This window comes from Odocoileus virginianus, chromosome 20, assembly GCF_023699985.2.
Source record: "Odocoileus virginianus isolate 20LAN1187 ecotype Illinois chromosome 20, Ovbor_1.2, whole genome shotgun sequence".
Taxonomy (NCBI): Eukaryota; Metazoa; Chordata; class Mammalia; order Artiodactyla; family Cervidae; genus Odocoileus; species Odocoileus virginianus.
The window spans coordinates 1,500,261-1,517,762 of NC_069693.1; the positions used below are offsets into that span (position 1 = coordinate 1,500,261).

Sequence of the window (17,502 nt, forward strand, 5' to 3'; positions counted from 1 at the left end):
ATCCCTACTCCTTAGTGCCTGAACACCTGTAGCCCAAATTGCAGCTGAGGATTCAGGGTCAACAGTCTTTGTTTTGTATTTAATTTTATTGAATTATAGTTGATTTAAAATTTTGTTTTAATTCCTGTTTTACATTAGGTTCTGCTGGTTATCCGTTTTAAATACAGCAGTACATGTCAGTCACAAACTCTGACTATCCATGCCCTTCTCCTTTCCCCTCTGGCAACAGCAAGTTCATTGTCTAAATCCTTGAGTCTGGTTCTGTTTCGTAAATAAGTCTGTATGTATCAGTTTTTTTTTTCTTTTTTAAATTTCATTTGAGTGATATTATATGATATTTGTCTTTCTTGCCTGAGGTCCTTTCAAAATGACCTGGTTTAAAGAAGCCCTTCCCCAACACATACACACATTAGTCACTCTCTGGGACGTTATCCTGTTCCTAAAAGCACCTTTGAGGTATCCTGGTTGTTTGCTTACTTGTTTATGATCTGCCTTCCCCACTTAGAATGCTAGTATCCGAGAGTGCTTTTATACCTGCTTCACAGCTGTGTTCATAGCCTGGAAGAGTGCCTACTGTATAGTAGGTGCTCAATGTAATCTGGCACATTAACTGGTTGAGTCGCTTTTCCAGTGAACAGATAGAAATATGTTGTTTCTTCCCACAGAATACTTTCAGTTTTGGTTGGTTTGAATCTATTCTGGTTTTCCTAAGTTTTTATTTTGTAACAGGTTATAGCCGATTAACAATGTTGTGATAGTTTCTGGTGAACAGGGAAAGGACTGGGCCATCCATGTACAGGTATCTGTCATCTCCCAAACTCCCCTCCCATACAGGCTGCCACATGACATTGAGCAGAGTTTCCTGTGCTGTATAGTAAGCTCTTGTTGGTTTTTCATTTTAAATACAAGAGTGTGCACATGTCCACCCCAAACTCCTTAACTATCCCTTCTTGCAGTCCTTCCTTCTCACAGCCATTCTCTAAATCTGACTCTTTCTGTTTTGCAACTTCATTTGTATCATTTCTTTTTAGATTCTGCGTATAAGGGATGTCATAACTATTTCTCCTTCTCTTTCTGACTTAACTTTTCTCAGTATTGACAATCTCTAGGTCCATCCATGTTGTTGCAAATAGCATTATTTCATTTGTTTTAGTGGCTGAGTACTATTCCATGGTATATAAGCACCACATCTTCTTCATCTATTGGTCTGTCGACAGACATTTAGGTTGTTTTCATTTCTTTGGCTATTGTAAACATTACTGCAAGGAATATTGGGGTGCATGTATTCTTTCAAACTATGTTTTTCTCTGGATACAAGCCCAGGAATGGGATTGGTGGATCTTAAGGTAACTCTTATTTTTCTTGTTTTAAGGAACCTCCATAGTGTTTTCCATAGTGACTGTACCAATTTACATTCTTACCAGCAGTGTAAGAGGTTTCCTTTTTCTCCACACCCTCTCCCAAATTTGTTATTTGTAGACTTTTAAAAAATTAATTAATTTACTTATTTTAATTTTGGCCACACTGGGTCTTTGTTGCTTTGCTGGGTCTTTTCTCAGCGGAGAGAGGGGTCTCCTCTCTAATTGAGGTGTCTTCTCTTGTTGCGGAGCATGGGCTGTAGCCCCACAGGCTTCAGTAGTTGTGGCTTGTGGGCTCTATAGAGTTGTGGTGCACAGGCCTAGTTGCTCCGCGGCACATGGGATTTTCCCGGATCATGGATTGAACCAGTATCCCTTGCATTGCAAGGTGGATTCTTAACCACTGGACTGTAAGGAAAGACCATATTTGTGGACATTTTACTGATGGCCATTCTGTTCAGTGTGACGTGGTACCTCATTGTATAGTAGTTTTGATTTGCATTTCTTTGATAATTAGTGATGATGAGCACCTTTTCATGTGCCTGTTGGCCATCTGTATTTTTTCTTTGGAGAGATGTCTAGTTAGCTCTTCTGGATTGGGTTTCTTTGTTATCAGTTGTACTCCTCTCTATATATTCTGGAAATTAAGCCCTTGTCAGTTACATTATTTGCAGTAGTTTGTCTTTTTGTTTTGTTTATGGTTTCCTTTGCTCTGCAAAAGCTTTTCTTTGATTTTGTTGTTGATCACTCAGTCAGTTGTGTCCAATTCTTTGCGACCACATGAACTGCATGCTAGGCTTCCCTGTCCTTCACCATCTCCTGGAGTTGGCTTATGTCCGGTGACTTAATGGTACCATCCAACCATCTCATCCTCTGTTGCCCTCTTCTCCTTCTGCCCTCATTCTTTCCCAGGATCAGGGTCTTTTCCATTGAGTTGGCTCTTCACATCAGGTGGCCAAAGCATTGGCGCTTCAGCTTCAGCATCAGTCCTTCCAGTGAATATTCAGGATTGATTCCTTTTAGGATTGACTAGTTTGATCTTTTTGCTGTCTAAGGGACTCTCAAGAGTATTCTCCAGTGCTAGAGTTTGAAAGCATCAATTCTTTTTTTTTTTCCATTTATTTTTATTAGTTGGAGGCTAATTACTTTACATCATTGCAGTGGTTTTTGTCATACATTGAAATGAATTAGCCATGGGTTTACATGTATTCCCCATCCCGGTCCCCCCTCCCACCTCCCTCTCCACCCGATCCCTCTGGGTCTTCCCAGTGCACCAGGCCCGAGCACTTGTCTCATGCACCCAACCTGGGCTGGTGATCTGTTTCACCCTAGATAATATACATGTTTCGATGCTGTTCTCTTGAAACATCCCACCCTCGCCTTCTCCCAGAGTCCACAAGTTTGTCCTATACATCTGAGTCTCTTTTTCTGTTTTGCCTATAGGGTTATCGTTACCATCTTTCTAAATTCCATATATATGTGTTAGTATACTGTAATGGTCTTTATCTTTCTGGCTTACTTCGCTCTGTATAATGGGCTCCAGTTTCATCCATCTCATTAGAACTGATTCTTTTTAATGGCTGAGTAATATTTCATGGTGTATATGTACCACAGCTTCCTCATCCATTCGTCTGCTGATGGGCATCTAGGTTGCTTCCATGTCCTGGCTATTATAAACAGTGCTGCGATGAACATTGGGGTGCACATGTCTCTTTCAGATCTGGTTTCCTCGGTGTGTATGCCCAGAAGTGGGATTGCTGGGTCATATGGCAGTTCTATTTCCAGCTTTTTAAGAAATCTCCACACTGTTTTCCATAGTGGCTGTACTAATTTGCATTCCCACCAACAGTGTAAGAGGGTTCCCTTTTCTCCACACCCTCTCCAGCATTTATTGCTTGTAGACTTTTGGATAGCAGCCATCCTGACTGGCGTATAATGGTACCTCATTGTGGTTTTGATTTGCATTTCTCTGATAATGAGTGATGTTGAGCATCTTTTCATGTGTTTGTTAGCCATCTGTATGTCTTCCTTGGAGAAATGTCTGTTTAGTTCTTTGGCCCATTTTTTGATTGGGTCATTTATTTTTCTGGAGTTGAGCTGGAGGAGTTGCTTGTATATTTTTGAGATTAATCCTTTGTCTGTTGCTCCATTTGCTATTATTTTCTCCCAATCAGAGGGCTGTGAAAGCATCAATTCTTAAGCTCTCAGCCTTTTTTATGGTCCAAGTCTCACATCCGTACATGACTGTGGGAACATCTGTACATGACTATGTTTGATTAGGTCCCATTTATTTGTTTTTGCTTTTACTTCTCTTGCCTTGAGAAACTGTCAGGGTCAGTAGTCTTCCATCAGCCTATTATTTCTCCTTGTTTGCCCTCTTTTTGGCCAAGTGACTTTCCCAGTGAATGGTACCCAAGTTTTACTCCATTCCTATACCTGACATTCTTTTTGTGCCTGACTCTGCAACAGTGTTGTCACTGACATGGTTACTACTGAAACAGACCATGAGATGTTTCTGCAAGATCTTTTTTCAAGGTTCCAATTTGTTTGTATCCATGCCAACATCTGTTATTTTCTGTTTTTTTGTTTTGGTCTCCCCAAGGGGCATGCAGGATGTTATTTCCCTGACAAGTGATGACCAGGGATTGAATATCTGCCACCTGTATTGGCAGTATGCAATCTTTTTTTTTAATATTAGGGAATTGAAGATATGAGTGCAAGGTTTTTCTTTTTTGTGTTTTGTTTTTTATTTATAGTATTTATTTATTCTTTTGGCTGCCCTGGGTCTTACTTGTGGCACTTCAGATCGTTGATCTGCAGTCTTTGTTGCAGCATGTGCCATCTTTAATTACAGCATGTGAACTCATAGTTGTGGCATGTAGAATCTAGTTCCCTGACCTGGGATGGAAACTGGGGCCCCTGCCTTGGGAGCCTGGAGTTTCAGCAACTGGACCACCAGGGAAGTCCTTGTTGTTTTCTTTTCTTTTAATCATTGCCATCCTAATGGATGTGAAGTGGTGTCTTTTCCCATTTTGGTTACATCCCTCATGGTGTGCTTATTGGTCATTTGTATATCTTTAAAAAATATCTACTCAAGTCTTTTTTTAATTTATTAATCTGGTTGGCTTTTGAGTTGTTTTTGAATTACAAATTTATCCATAGATTCTGAATATCAGTCCTTTACAATTTATTTATTTATTTGGCTGCGCTGGGTCTTCGTTGCTGTGCACAGGCTTCTCTTTAGGGTGGCTTCTCCTTTGCCACGTGAAAGAGGCTCTCTCGGTAGTTGCAGCACCAGGGCGCAGGAGTTGCCGTGTGGGGGCTTTTGGATGTGTGGGCTTCAGTAGTTGTGGCGCACAGGCTTATTTACTTGCATGTGCAGTCTTCCCAGACCAAGGAGTGAACCTGCGTCCCCTGCATTGGCAGGTGGATTCTTAGCCACTGTACTATCAGAGAAGTCTGATATTAATCCATTTTTCTATTTGTGTTTTGGAAATGCTTTCTCCCAACCTATGGTTTCTTTTTTTACTGTTTATAGTGTCCTTTGATGTACGAAACTTTTCATTTTTTTCTCTTTTCCCCACAGCTTTCTTGAGGTATTATTGACACATGATACTGTATAAGTTAAAGGTATGCAACCGAAATTGTTCCTTTTTATGAGGCCCAGTTTGTCTTGTATGTTTTTCCTATGAATTTTTAATTTTATCTCTTAAGGTTAGATCTTTGGTATACTTTGAGTGAATTTTTGTTTATGGTATTAGATAAGGTTCTATTTTCATTGTTGTACATGTGGGTATCCAGTTTTCCTAGCACCATTTGTTGAGAAGACTGTATTGAATGGTAATGGTCCTCTTGTTAGTAAGTATTGGATTACGTATTTGAGGGTTAATGTTTAGATTCGTTAGTCTCTGTTTTATTCCATTAGAATATATATGTTTTTGTGTCAGTAGCACACTGTTTTGCTTTCTCTAGCTTTGTAAGAATTTCACATTCATGTGTTGTGGGTCCTTAAACTTTCTTTTTAAATAAAATGTTTATTTGTTTAACTGTGTATTTATTTCAGCTGCATTGGGTCTTAGTTGTATCATGTGGGATTTTTGCATCATGTGGAATCTTTTGTTGGAGCGTATGGGCTCTTTACTTGTGGATCACAGGTTCAGTAGTTGTGGCTTTTGGGCTTAGTTGTTCCAGGGCATGTGAAATCTTAGTACTGTACCACTAAGGAAGTCCCCATCTGAGTGTTAAAATTGATGAACCTACATGAACACATCGTTATCACTCAAAATCTGAGTTTGTGTTAGGGTCCACTCTTGATATTTTCCATTCTATGGGTTTTGATAAATGCTTAATAACAGGTATTCACCATTATAGTATCATACAGAGTGTTTTCAATTTTCAACTAAAAATTCTCTGGCCTCCACCTGTCCGTTCCTTCTTCCCCCTTACTCCTTGGTATCCCCTGATTGTTATTTTACTGTCTCATTAGTTTCCCCTTTTCACTAATGTCATACCCTTGGAATCATGCAGTATGTAGCCTTTTCATATTGGCTTTCTCATAATGGTAAGTATTTTAAGCTTTTTGCCTGTCTTTTCATGATTTGAGTAGTTTGTTGCAGTTTAACTCTGAATAATATTTCTCTTCTCTGGGTGTATCATGTTTATCCATTCAGTAGTCAAGGATAGTAGTCAAGTAGTCAGTAGTCAAGCCACTTCCTTCAGTAGTGAAGGAAGGACTTCTTGACTACTTCCAAACTTTGAAAGTTATGGATAAAGCTACTGTAAGTTTCTGTGTCAAGGTGTTTGTGTGGATATACAAAGTGGTCTCTACCACTAAGCATTCCAGTTGGCATTGAGTAAAATTCCTGTTGCTCCACACCTTTACCAGCATTTGCTGTTGTCAGTGTTTGGATTTTGGCTGTTTTATAGATATATTAATGTTTTGGCATAGCCTTTTGCATTTAATTTGCAGTTTCTTTCATCTATGTACACACTAACTTGTTGTCTGTATATCTTTGCCTTTAATGAGGTGTCTAGTGAGCTTGCTCAAATTCATGTAAATCGAGTCGGTGACACCATCCAACCATCTCTTCCTCTGTCATCCCCTCTCCTGCCCCCAACCTTGCCCAGCATCAGGGTCTTTTCCAGTGAGTCAGTTCTTCCCATCAGGTGGCCAAAGTATTGGAGTTTCAGCTTCAGCATCAGTCCTTCTAATGAATATTCAGGACTGATTTCCTTTAGGATGGACAGGTTAGATCTTTTTGCAGTCTAAGGGACTCTCAAGAGTCTTCTCCAACACCACAGTTCAAAAGCATCAATTCTTTGGTGCTCAGCTTTCTTTATAGTCCAACTCTCACATCCATATGTGACTACTGGAAAAACCATAGCTTTGACTAGACGGACTTTTGTTGGCAAAGTAATGTCTCTGCTTTTTAAATGCTGTCTAGGTTGGTCATAGCTTTTCTTCCAAGGAGCAAGTATCTTTTAATTTCATGGCTGCAGTCACCATCTGCAGTGATTATGGAGCCCAGAAAAATAAAGTCTGTCACTGTTTCCACTGTTTTCCCCATCTGTTTGCCGTGAAGTGTTGGGACCAGATGCCATGATCTTAGTTTTCTGAATATTGAGCTTTAAGCCAACGTTTTCTTGCTCCTCTTTCACTTTCATCAAGAAGCTCTCTAGTTCTTCACTTTCTGCCATAAGGGTGGTGTCATCTGCATATCTGAGGTTATTGATATTTCTCCTGACAGTCTTGATTCCAGCTTGTGCTTCATCCAGCCTGGCATTTTGCATGACATAGTCTACATATAACTTAAATTAGCAGGGTGACAATATACAGCCTTGATGTACTCCTTGCCCTATTTGGAACCAGTTTGTTGTTCCATGTGCAGTTTTGACTGTTGCTTCTTGACCTGCATACAGATTTCTCAGGAGGCAGGTCAGGTGGTCTGGTATTCCCATCTCTTGAAGAATTTTGCACAGTTTGTTGTGATCCACACAGTCAGAGGCTTTGGTGTAGTCACTAAAGCAGAAATAGATGTTTTTCTGGAACTCTCTTGCTTCTTCGATGATCCAAGGATGTTGGCAATTTGATCTCTGGTTCTTCTCCCTTTTCTAAATCTAACTTGAATATCTGAAAGTTCATGGTTTACGTACTGTTGAAGCCTGGCTTGGAGAATTTTGAACATTACTTGCTAGAGTTGAGATGAGTGCATTTGTGTGGTAGTTTGAACGTTCTTTGGCATTGCCTTTCTTTGGGATTGGAATGAAAACTGACCTTTTCCAGTCCTGTGGCCACTGCTGAGTTTTCCAAATTTGCTGGCATATTGAGTGCAGTGCTTTCACAGCATCATCTTTCAGGATTTGAAATAGCTCAGCTAGAATTCTGTCACCTCTACTAGCTTTGTTCATAGTGATGCTTCCTAAGGCCCACTTGACTTCACATACGAGGATGTCTGGCTCTAGGTGAGTGATCACACCATCATGGTTAATCTGGGTCATGAACATCTTTTTTGTACAGTTCTTCTGTGTATTCTTGCCACCTCTTCGTAATATCTTCTGCTTCTTTTAGGTTCATACCATTTCTGTCCTTTATTGCGCCCATCTTTGCATGAAATGTTCCCTTGGTGTATCTGATTTTCTTGAAGAGATCTCTAAAGTCTTTCCCATTCGGTTGTTTTCCTCTGTTTCCTTGCATTGATCACTTAGGAAGGCTTTCTTATCTCTCCTTGCTATTCTTTGGAACTCTGCATTCAAATAGTTTTGTCTTTCCTTTTCTCCTTTGCCTTTAGCTTCTCTTCTTTTTTTCAGCTATTTGCAAGGCCTCTTCAGACAACCATTTTGCCTTTGTGCATTTCTTTTTCTTGGGGATGGTCTTGATCACTGCCTCCTGTACAATGTCACAAACCTCTGTCCATAGTTCTTCAGGCATTCTGTCTATCAGATCTAATCCCTTGAATCTGTTTGTCACTTCCACTATATAATCGTAAGGGATTTGATTTAGGTCATACCTGAATGGTCTAGTGGTTCGTTTCCAAGGAAAACCATTCAATATCACAGTCATCCAAGTCTATGCCCCAATTAGTAATGCTGAAGAAACTGAAGTTGAACGGTTCTATGAAGACCTACAAGATCTTCTAGAACTGACACCCAAAAAAGATGTCCTGTTCATTATAGGGGACTGGAATGCAAAAGTAGGAAGTCAAGAGATACCTGCAGTAACAGGCAAATTTGGCTTTGGAGTACAAAATGAAGCAGGGCAAAGGCTAACATGGTTTTGCCAAGAGAATGCACTAGTCATAGCAAACACCCTGTCGCAACAACACAAGAGAAAACTCTACGCATGGGCATCACCAGATGGTCAAAACTGAAATCAGATTGATTCTATTCTCTGCAGCCAGAGATGGAGAAGCTCTGTACAGTCAGCAAAGACAAGACTGGGAGCTGACTGTGGCTCAGATCATGAACTCCTTATTGCCAAATTCAGACTTAAATTGCAGAAAATAGGGCAAACCACTAGACCATTCAGGTATGACCTAAATCAGTTTATTTATATCCTCTTAATAACTTCCTGGGGATCTGATTTGGATTACATTGAATTCATAGGTGAAGGTGGGCATAACTGACATCTTGACAAAAGTGGAATGTGAAATATCTTTGACACTTTAGGAATGTGAAATATCTTTTCATTTATTTAGTTCTTTGATTTCTTCATCAGAGTTTTTATCATTTCCCTCATGTAGATCTTGTACATGTCTTGGTAGATATATAACTATTTCTTCCTTTCTCTCTCCATTCTTTCAGGGGGTGTTAATATACGTGGTATTGTGTTTTGGGGGGACTTCTCAGGTGGTGCTAGCGGTAAAGAACCTGCCTGCCAGTGCAGGAGATGTTAGGGATTCTGGGACAATCCCCTGGAGAAGGAAATAGCAACCCACTCCAATATTTTTGCCTGGAGAATCCCATGGACAGACCAGCTTGGTAGTTTATGGTCCATAGGGTAACGAAGAGTCAGACATGACTGAAGTAATGTAGCACATTGTGTTTTTAATTTCAAACTTCACTTGTTTATTGTTGATGTCTAGGAAAGTAATAATTGACTTTTGTAGAGTATTCTTGTATCCTGAAACCTTGCTGTAATTGCTTCTGAATTCCAGGATTTTTTTTTTTTTTTTGATGTATATTTTGTTGTTATATAGCTGGTTATGCCATCTGAGAATGAAGGCAGTTTTATTCTTTCACTCCCTATCAGTATAACTTTTATATAACTTTCTTTTCTCATTGCGTTAGTTATGACTTACAAAGTTGAAAGGGAGTTGTAAAAGGGAACATCCTTGCATTCTTCATCTTAGTGGTAAAGTTTCTAGTTTTTGTCTAGGAAGTATGATGATACCAGTAGGGTTTTATTTTGATTGTCAAGTTAAAGAATTTTTCTATTTTTAGATAGCTAGGAGAGGGAGATTTTTATCATGAATGGGTATTGGATTTGGCCAGATCCTTCTGGTTTTTTTTTTTGTGCATATCTTGATAAGATCATGTATTGGTGGGTGCTTTTGTTTGTTTTTTGGACATGCCGCAGCTTTCATTGTCTTAGTTCCCTGACTGGGGATTGAACCACAGCTGAAGCAGTGATAGTGCTGAGTCCTAAGCACTAGACTGCTAGGGAATTCCTGCATGTTCATATTTAAAGTGGGTTTTTTGGAGGAAATATGTACTTGACTCCTCTTTCTGAATTCACTCTGATAATGTCTTTTTTCATTGGTGTATTGAGACTATCGATGTTTAATATAGTCATATAGTTGAATAAATATCTAATGAATTTGTTACCATTTTTTACCTTTGCCTTTATTCTTTTTCCTATGTTTGTTGTCCACTCTTTCATTTGTTAATTGAGAATTTTGTATGATTGCCTTTTCTCTTCTTTGTTAGCATATCACGTATACTTTTTTCCTTTCATTTTTCTTTAATGTAATTGCACTGGAGTTTGCACTATGTATTTACATCTGATTGTAGTCCACTTTGATATGACGCTGTATGGCTTCCTTGGTAGTTTGAATACTTTAAAAAAATTCCTAATTTCTTTCTCTGCTCCATTTTATAATTGTTCTCATTTGTTTTAATGTTATATAAACATACATATATGGGTGTTTTAAAAATGCATAATGGGGTACACAGTTGCTCTTGTTCTTTAGAATACATATATGTATGGGAAGTAGTTACATGAAAAGATGCTCAGTATCATGAATGGTTGGGAAAATGCACATCAGAAACACAATGAGATACCACCTCATACACGTTACAATGTCTGTTATAAAAAGGACAAAAATATAAATGTTGGTAAACTTGTAGAGAAAACAGACCCCTTGTGCACTGTTGGTGAAAGCAAAATTGTTAGTCGCTCAGTCAGGTCTGACTCTTTGCAACACCATGGACTGTAGCCCTCATGGCTCCTCTGCCCATGGAATTCTCCAGGCCCGAATGCTGGAGTGGGTAGCCTTTCCCTTCTCCAGAGGATCTTCCCAACCCTGGAGTTAAACCTGTGTCTCCTGCATCGCGGGCAGATTCTTTACTGTCTGTGGGTAGGAGTATATATTATTGCAGCCACTATAGTAAAGATTATGGAGACTGCTTACAGAATTAAAAAAGGAACTTATATATGGTCCATCAATTCCACCTTTGTGTATTTATGCAGAGGGAGTAAAATCATCATTTCAAAATGGTATCTGTGCCTTATGTCTGTTGTAGCTTATTTATAATATTCAACAGATGGAAGCAACCTAAGTGTCCATTGATGGATGAGTGGATAACAGAAATAAAATATATATGGAATATTATTAAGTATTATATAATCATAAAAAAGATGGCTGTATTGCCATTTGCAGTTGCATAAATTGACCTGGAGAGCATTATGCTAAGTGAAGTAAATCAGGGAAAGACAAATCCAGTTGTCCCACTGTGTCCACTGAGGATTGGATCCAGGATCCTCTAAATATACTGAAGTCTAGAGGCCCATAGTCAGTCCTCTGATTTTTGAAGTTTTCCCATTTGTGGATTCATTCAGCTACACAGAGCATGTGATTCTATGTATATTTATTGAAAAGTGTTCCTGTAAAAGTGGACCCAAGCATTCAGAACTCAGGTTGTTCCACATTTACCTGTACTGGATGGTTATGCTTACATGTTGAATCTTTAAAACAATAACACCAACACCAAACAAATACAAAGGATTAGTGACTGCCAGACCAGAGCAAGGTGGGCAGATGAAATGAATGAAGGATGTCAGAAGTTACACACTTCTAATTATAAGGTGAGTAAGCCCTGGGGATGTAAGGCACAGCATAGTGACTCTAGTTAACATGACTGTGTTGAATATTTAGAAATTTCCCAGGGAGGGCGTCCCTGGTGGTCTCCTGGTTGAGAATCCACCTGGTAATGCAGGAGCCAGGGGTTTGATCCCGGGTACAGCATTGCTGCACACATGCTGTGGGGCAGCGAAGCCCGAGTGCAGCAGTTACTGAGTCTGCCTGTTGCGACTGCTGAAGCATTCCTGCCTTAGAGCTTGTGCTCTGCCACAGAAGACGCTGTTGCAATAAGAAGCCCATCCAACACAACTGGAGACTAGCCCCCGCTTGCCGAAGCTAGAGAAAGCCTGAGACCAGCAACAACCACCAAGCGAAGTCATAAATGAGTAAATGAATAAAAAGAAAAAAGAAAATTCTAAAAGAGTAGATCTTAAAAGTGGTCATCACAAGAAAAAAAATCACACAGATTTTCTGAGGCTTGGAGATTTACTTCCTTACAGTGTCACAGGTTGAGGAGATGTGTTCCTGGTAAAAGCCATTGACAGAGGAGTGAATTGTAGAAGACGCCTTTCTCCTTGGGCCACATCCAGTCCTTCAATCCTGCACTTGGTGAGAGCATCTGCTTCTCAGTTTTATCCCAACTCCATTTCCTGAACACAGTCCAGTGGAGTAATTCTTTCATGTGTCAGATATAGGATTATGATGGCTTTCCCTTCCTCCAGTAAAGTCAACGTGAACTTCACTGTCAACTTCTTTGTTTTCAGGTACTTGGCGTGGAGTTCAGGATGAGGAGACACCTTCTGAACAGAGCGAATCTGTAGAAGGAGTGTCACAGATTAGGACTCCCAGGGCAGGTTTGTCTCCTGAGAAGGTCCAGCTTTGTAAGATGTGCATCCCAGTTTTGAGAGACATTTTGTATTTGCCTGAAGAGCAAGGAACAAATAGCGGGCAGAAAGCATACACATGTGAGTCATGTGGGAAACAGTTCTATTTCACTGCAAATATTCAGCAGCACCAGAAGCAGCACATTGGAGAGAATCCCTTACAATGTATCATGGAGAGACCCTCATTTTTGAAGAATTGCACAGTTCTTGCATCAGGGAATCTCTCTACCTTCATGGAACTTGGGAATGACTTCATGGCAAATATGGAAGCTCACTAGGAAGAAACTTAACAATAGTAAGGAATGTGAAGCTGTTTTTCACAGTGGAAAAAGTCATCAGAGCTGGGGAGAAGGCAAGATAGTCTCCAGCCACACAGACATACTTGTTCAGGATGGGCGAGTCCTCACTAGTGAAGGGTTTTGTAAGTTCAATACATGTGAGAAAGCCAGCACCCAAAGAAATAGCCTCATTCAGCATCAAAAAGGTCATGCTAGAGAAAGATGTTATGAATGCACCCATTGTGGAAAATTATTTAGCCACAAATCCCATTTCCTTGCATATCAGGTATTTAACTGTGGAGGGATGCTTTATGACTGCTGTGAATGTGGAAAATCCTTTAGCCAAAGGAAATACCTCATTGCCCATAGAAGAATCCACACTGGAGAAAAGCCTTATGAGTGCAAGGAGTGTAATAAATCCTTCATTCAAAAGTGGAACTTAATGGAACATCAGAGAATTCACACTGGAGAAAAGCCATATCAGTGCAACCAATGTGGAAAATTTTTTGCCCGCAAATCTAATTTCCTTGCACATGAAAGACTTCACACTGGAGAAAACCCTTACGAGTGCAGCAAGTGTGGGAAAGCTCTTACTACTAGCTCTGGTCTCTATTATCTGAGAGTTCACACTGGAGAAAGGCCTTATGAGTGCAGTGAATGTGGAAAGTCATTCACTACTTGGTCCATCCTTTCTAATCATCAGAGAATCCACAGTGGAGAAAGACCTTTTGAGTGCAGTTCCTGTGGGAAATTCTTTTGCTGAAATGAACAACTAAGTGCACATATGAATGTTCACACTGGAGAAAAGCCTTATGAGTGCAATAAATGTGGGAAATCTTTTACAAGTAGGTCAAACCTTTGTAATCACTGGAGAGTTCACAATGAAGTAAGGGATTTTGAATGCAGTGAATGTGGGGAATTCTTTCGCCAAAAGGCACATCTCAATGCCCATAAGAAGTTTCATGCTAGAGAACAGGCTTATGAGTGTAATAAATGTGAGAAATCGTTAACTGCTAGGCTGAACCACCAGTGTCCCCAGAGAGTTGACACTGGAGAAAGGCCTTTTAATTGCAGTGAATGTGGAAAATGTTTTACTAGTAGCTCGAGCCTTCTTCGTCATCGGAGAGTTCACAGTGGAGAAAGGCCTTATGAATGCAGTGAATGTGGGAAATCTTTTATTGCTAGATTGAGCCTTCATGATCATCAGAGAGTTCACACTGGAGAAAGGTCTTATAAGTGCAGTGAATGTGGAAAATGTTTTACTAGTAGTTCGAGCCTTCTTCGTCATCAGAGAGTTCACAGCAGAGAAAGGCCTTATGAGTGCAGTGAATGTGGGAAATCTTTTGTTGCTATGAGTGGCCTCCGGTATCATCAGAGAGTTCACAGTGGAGAAAAACCTTATGAGTGCAGTGAATGTGGGAAATCTTTTACTGCTGGGTGGAACCTTCGTGATCATCAAAGAGTTCACACTGGAGAAAGGCCTTATGAGTGCAGTGAATGTGGGAAGCATTTTATTAGTTGCTCGAGCCTTCTTCATCATCACCAAGTTCACACTTAAGAAAGGCCTTATAACTGCAGTGGATGTGGCCAGTCTTACTAGTCAAACCAGTCTCTATGATCATCACAGACTTCATACTGGAGAAAGGCCTTTTGCGTGCAGTGAATGTGGGAAAGCCTTTAAGCAAAGACAGCTCCTCCACACACATTGGAAAATCCACCCTGGAGAAAAGCCTTATGAGTGCAAGGAATATGGTAAATCTTTCACCTGAAGTTGCTGCTTGATTAAACATCAGCACGGTCACACTGAAGAAAGGGCTTTATAAATATTGCAAGTATGGCTGGCAATGATGTCAAAGAAGTTTGAGGTGGTGACAGAGTGGGCAGAACCTATGAAGCAAATGGACCCTTTCTAGAGCAGAAACTGAGGCACAGAGATGCTGTGTCATCTGTTTTATGATCCCTGTTGAAGGGCTAAGGATCTGAGATTGAATGCCACATTGCCTGGTTCAGGCATTTGGAGAATCCCCTGCTCTACGCCCACCAGGTTTGAGGACTGAAAGAACACCTTGTCCATCCTGACACTGCTGCTCCCTCTGCCCGCACCCCATGAGCCGTGCTTACATCCCAACCCATGCTGATGGTCAGGATTGTCTTTTCTCTGAGAACCAACATTGATGACTTTGCTGTGGATGACTCCATTCATCTACCCAGCCAAACCACTGCTGTGATCCCATCCCTATCATTGCCATTTTAGAAAGAAGGGCTGTCCAACTCAGAGAGTTAGAGGGACTTCCAGAGGAGCTCACTGCTGCCAGACCTTTCATGAGAGTGGTTACACTGCACGTGTCCACTGGCTTTCCTTTTGCCCCTCAGAGCAGGGGCTCCAGTTCCTGTATCCTGACCGTGAGCTGTGCACACTGACCGCTCCATCACCACAAGGGGATCCAGCCTCATTTCCCTGTGTGCACATCTCCCACTAACACCCTCCCACTTGGGAAGTTCTTTATAGAACAACAGCGCCAAGCTAGGGGCTCTGGACTGACTCATTGGCATTTCTCCAGATTTGACACTGGCCTCACCACTCTGCAGTGATTGGTTTCCCAAGTCTTGTTCATCTTCTTTACATACCCACCTCAAGATGTCCCTGTTCCCCTGTTATGTGGTTGACCTGCTCACAGCTTTGGGCCGTGTGAGGGACACTGAAGGCCTGCGAATGTCCAGTGTGGCCCTCACATGGTGTAGTCTCTAAAGCTCTTCTTCCTTTACCCCTTTACTCATCTCCTCACTTTTCCTCCTACCCTTCCAGAAAAATGTTGCTTAGTAAAATAATGATTATTAGTATGAATTTGTCCTCACTTTCTGAGACCCACACTTGATCAACCTAGCTTTAAAACTAACAGGAATGCAAGGTGGCCCCTCCCATGAAGACCAAAACCTCTGTATTAAAAAATCATTATGATTTTAATTACATTTTTCTCACATTATTTACTTAACTGTGCCATGTGGCTTGTGGGATCTTAGTTCCCCCAAGCAGCGATCTAAACCATGTCCTGTGATGTGGACATGGGGAATCCTAGCCACTGGAACACTGGTGATTCTCTTTCTCAGGATTCTTGATGTTAAATTTTTGTTTTTCATGTGTTTTTTACCTGTGTCTCTTGTTTTGTTAGATTTCTATTTGTACTTTTGCCAACTTCTGTTTTGTGAGATTAGGCTATTTTCTCTTATTTTGACATTAGGAAAGCAAGGAAATAACAAAGACGTGTTAGATTTCACTCATTCATGAATGTGAGTGACTTTTTTTCCTGCATGGAATTGTAATTCGGAATGCTGAAAGTTTGTGTTCTCAATTTTTATACAATGCATAATGTAATGGCCACATACATTATACATGTTTTTGATAAGTCTGCTTTATTAATATATGTTACCTTCAGATGTAATTACACAGTAAATCAATCCCTGTTTTGTAGTGTTTGCCAATTTCCCTGGTGAAAATATTCACACCATTACCAGTGTCAAATTGCGAACATAATGTCGCTGAAATGGAGTTGGGAAGCATTGCTTATAACCCACCATTGAATTCTTTTTCCCCCTTACAAGCCCAGTAGCTGCAAAATGTTTTAGGAATGTACCTAGTAAACCATAGCACAGTGATTATGAATAGATTTTTCTAATGTGTTTGAAAAATCGTTTACTGGTTGTATAATTGACTTTGTGTATGTACATTTAAACATTTTTGTGTACCTCCTTAAAATCAGTTTCCTTCTGCCATTTTAAATTCATCTTCAACATTATAATTAGTGATACAAGGGCCTAGTCTACTTTAGTAATAACTATTTTCAAATATATATATAAATGAAATGTCTTGTGTTGGACCCTTCCTGTATATCATTTGTCATAATTATACACATTTTTTGTTTGTTGTAATCATGATTTACTTAAGTTTTGTAATCACAGGTTTCACATCTTTCAGTACATAACTGCTTAGAATGCTCTTCAAAAATAAACCTTTTCGTAATGCCAGCAGTTTATTACACAAGAATGTATTCTAAATATCAGTGTTTATCTGCACAACCTGGGGGCAGTGTTACAAAAGGGTGAATGCTCACACCCTTCGATGCAGCCTGGATCTGCTAACTCATGTACCATAGCACAAAGGTGTGTGACAGAAGTGAGACCTTGTTGGGGAAATACAGCGGGACGTGCTGACCCAGCACAGAATTCACAAACAGTGACTTTTTGGGGGGCCAGGCATGTGATATGGATGCCCAAAATTGTGATGTGTGGTCCAGACACAGTCACACAGTTCTCATAGATCCTGTATGATCAGGTAAGTGCAGACGGGATTAGAAAGACAATCGCCCACGTTACTTCAAGTTTGATACACTGATTGTGTTCAGATCAGGGACTGAGTCACAATTGTGTTACAAGCTGGAGATTCACATCTGTGAGCAGCTTTGTTCAGCAGAGGACTTCGGGTTGGGTTCTTGAAGCTTTATGGGAGGTGTCGTCATTCCTTGAGCCCTTAGCATTTGAACTAAAGTTTGTCAAGGTTCAGTCCCCAGAAGATGTGGGCAGATTCTTGCTGATTATCTTGCTAAGTAGCAATCATTTGACGATTTATATTTTTCTGGTGGGTAGGAGGAGCAGTGGGGTGATGGGTGAGGGGATTAGGAGGAAGAGC

At 40.3% G+C, this 17,502-nt stretch overlaps 1 protein-coding gene and 1 pseudogene across 5 annotated transcripts in view; both read left to right on the top strand.

Annotated features, from left to right (window-relative positions):
* The window catches only part of LOC110137822 (zinc finger protein 211-like), a 53,050-nt gene that overhangs the window by 12,826 nt on the left and 22,722 nt on the right, over positions 1-17,502 (top strand). The window lies entirely within an intron of this gene.
* LOC110137815 (zinc finger protein 420-like) lies at positions 12,710-16,860 on the top strand (annotated as a pseudogene).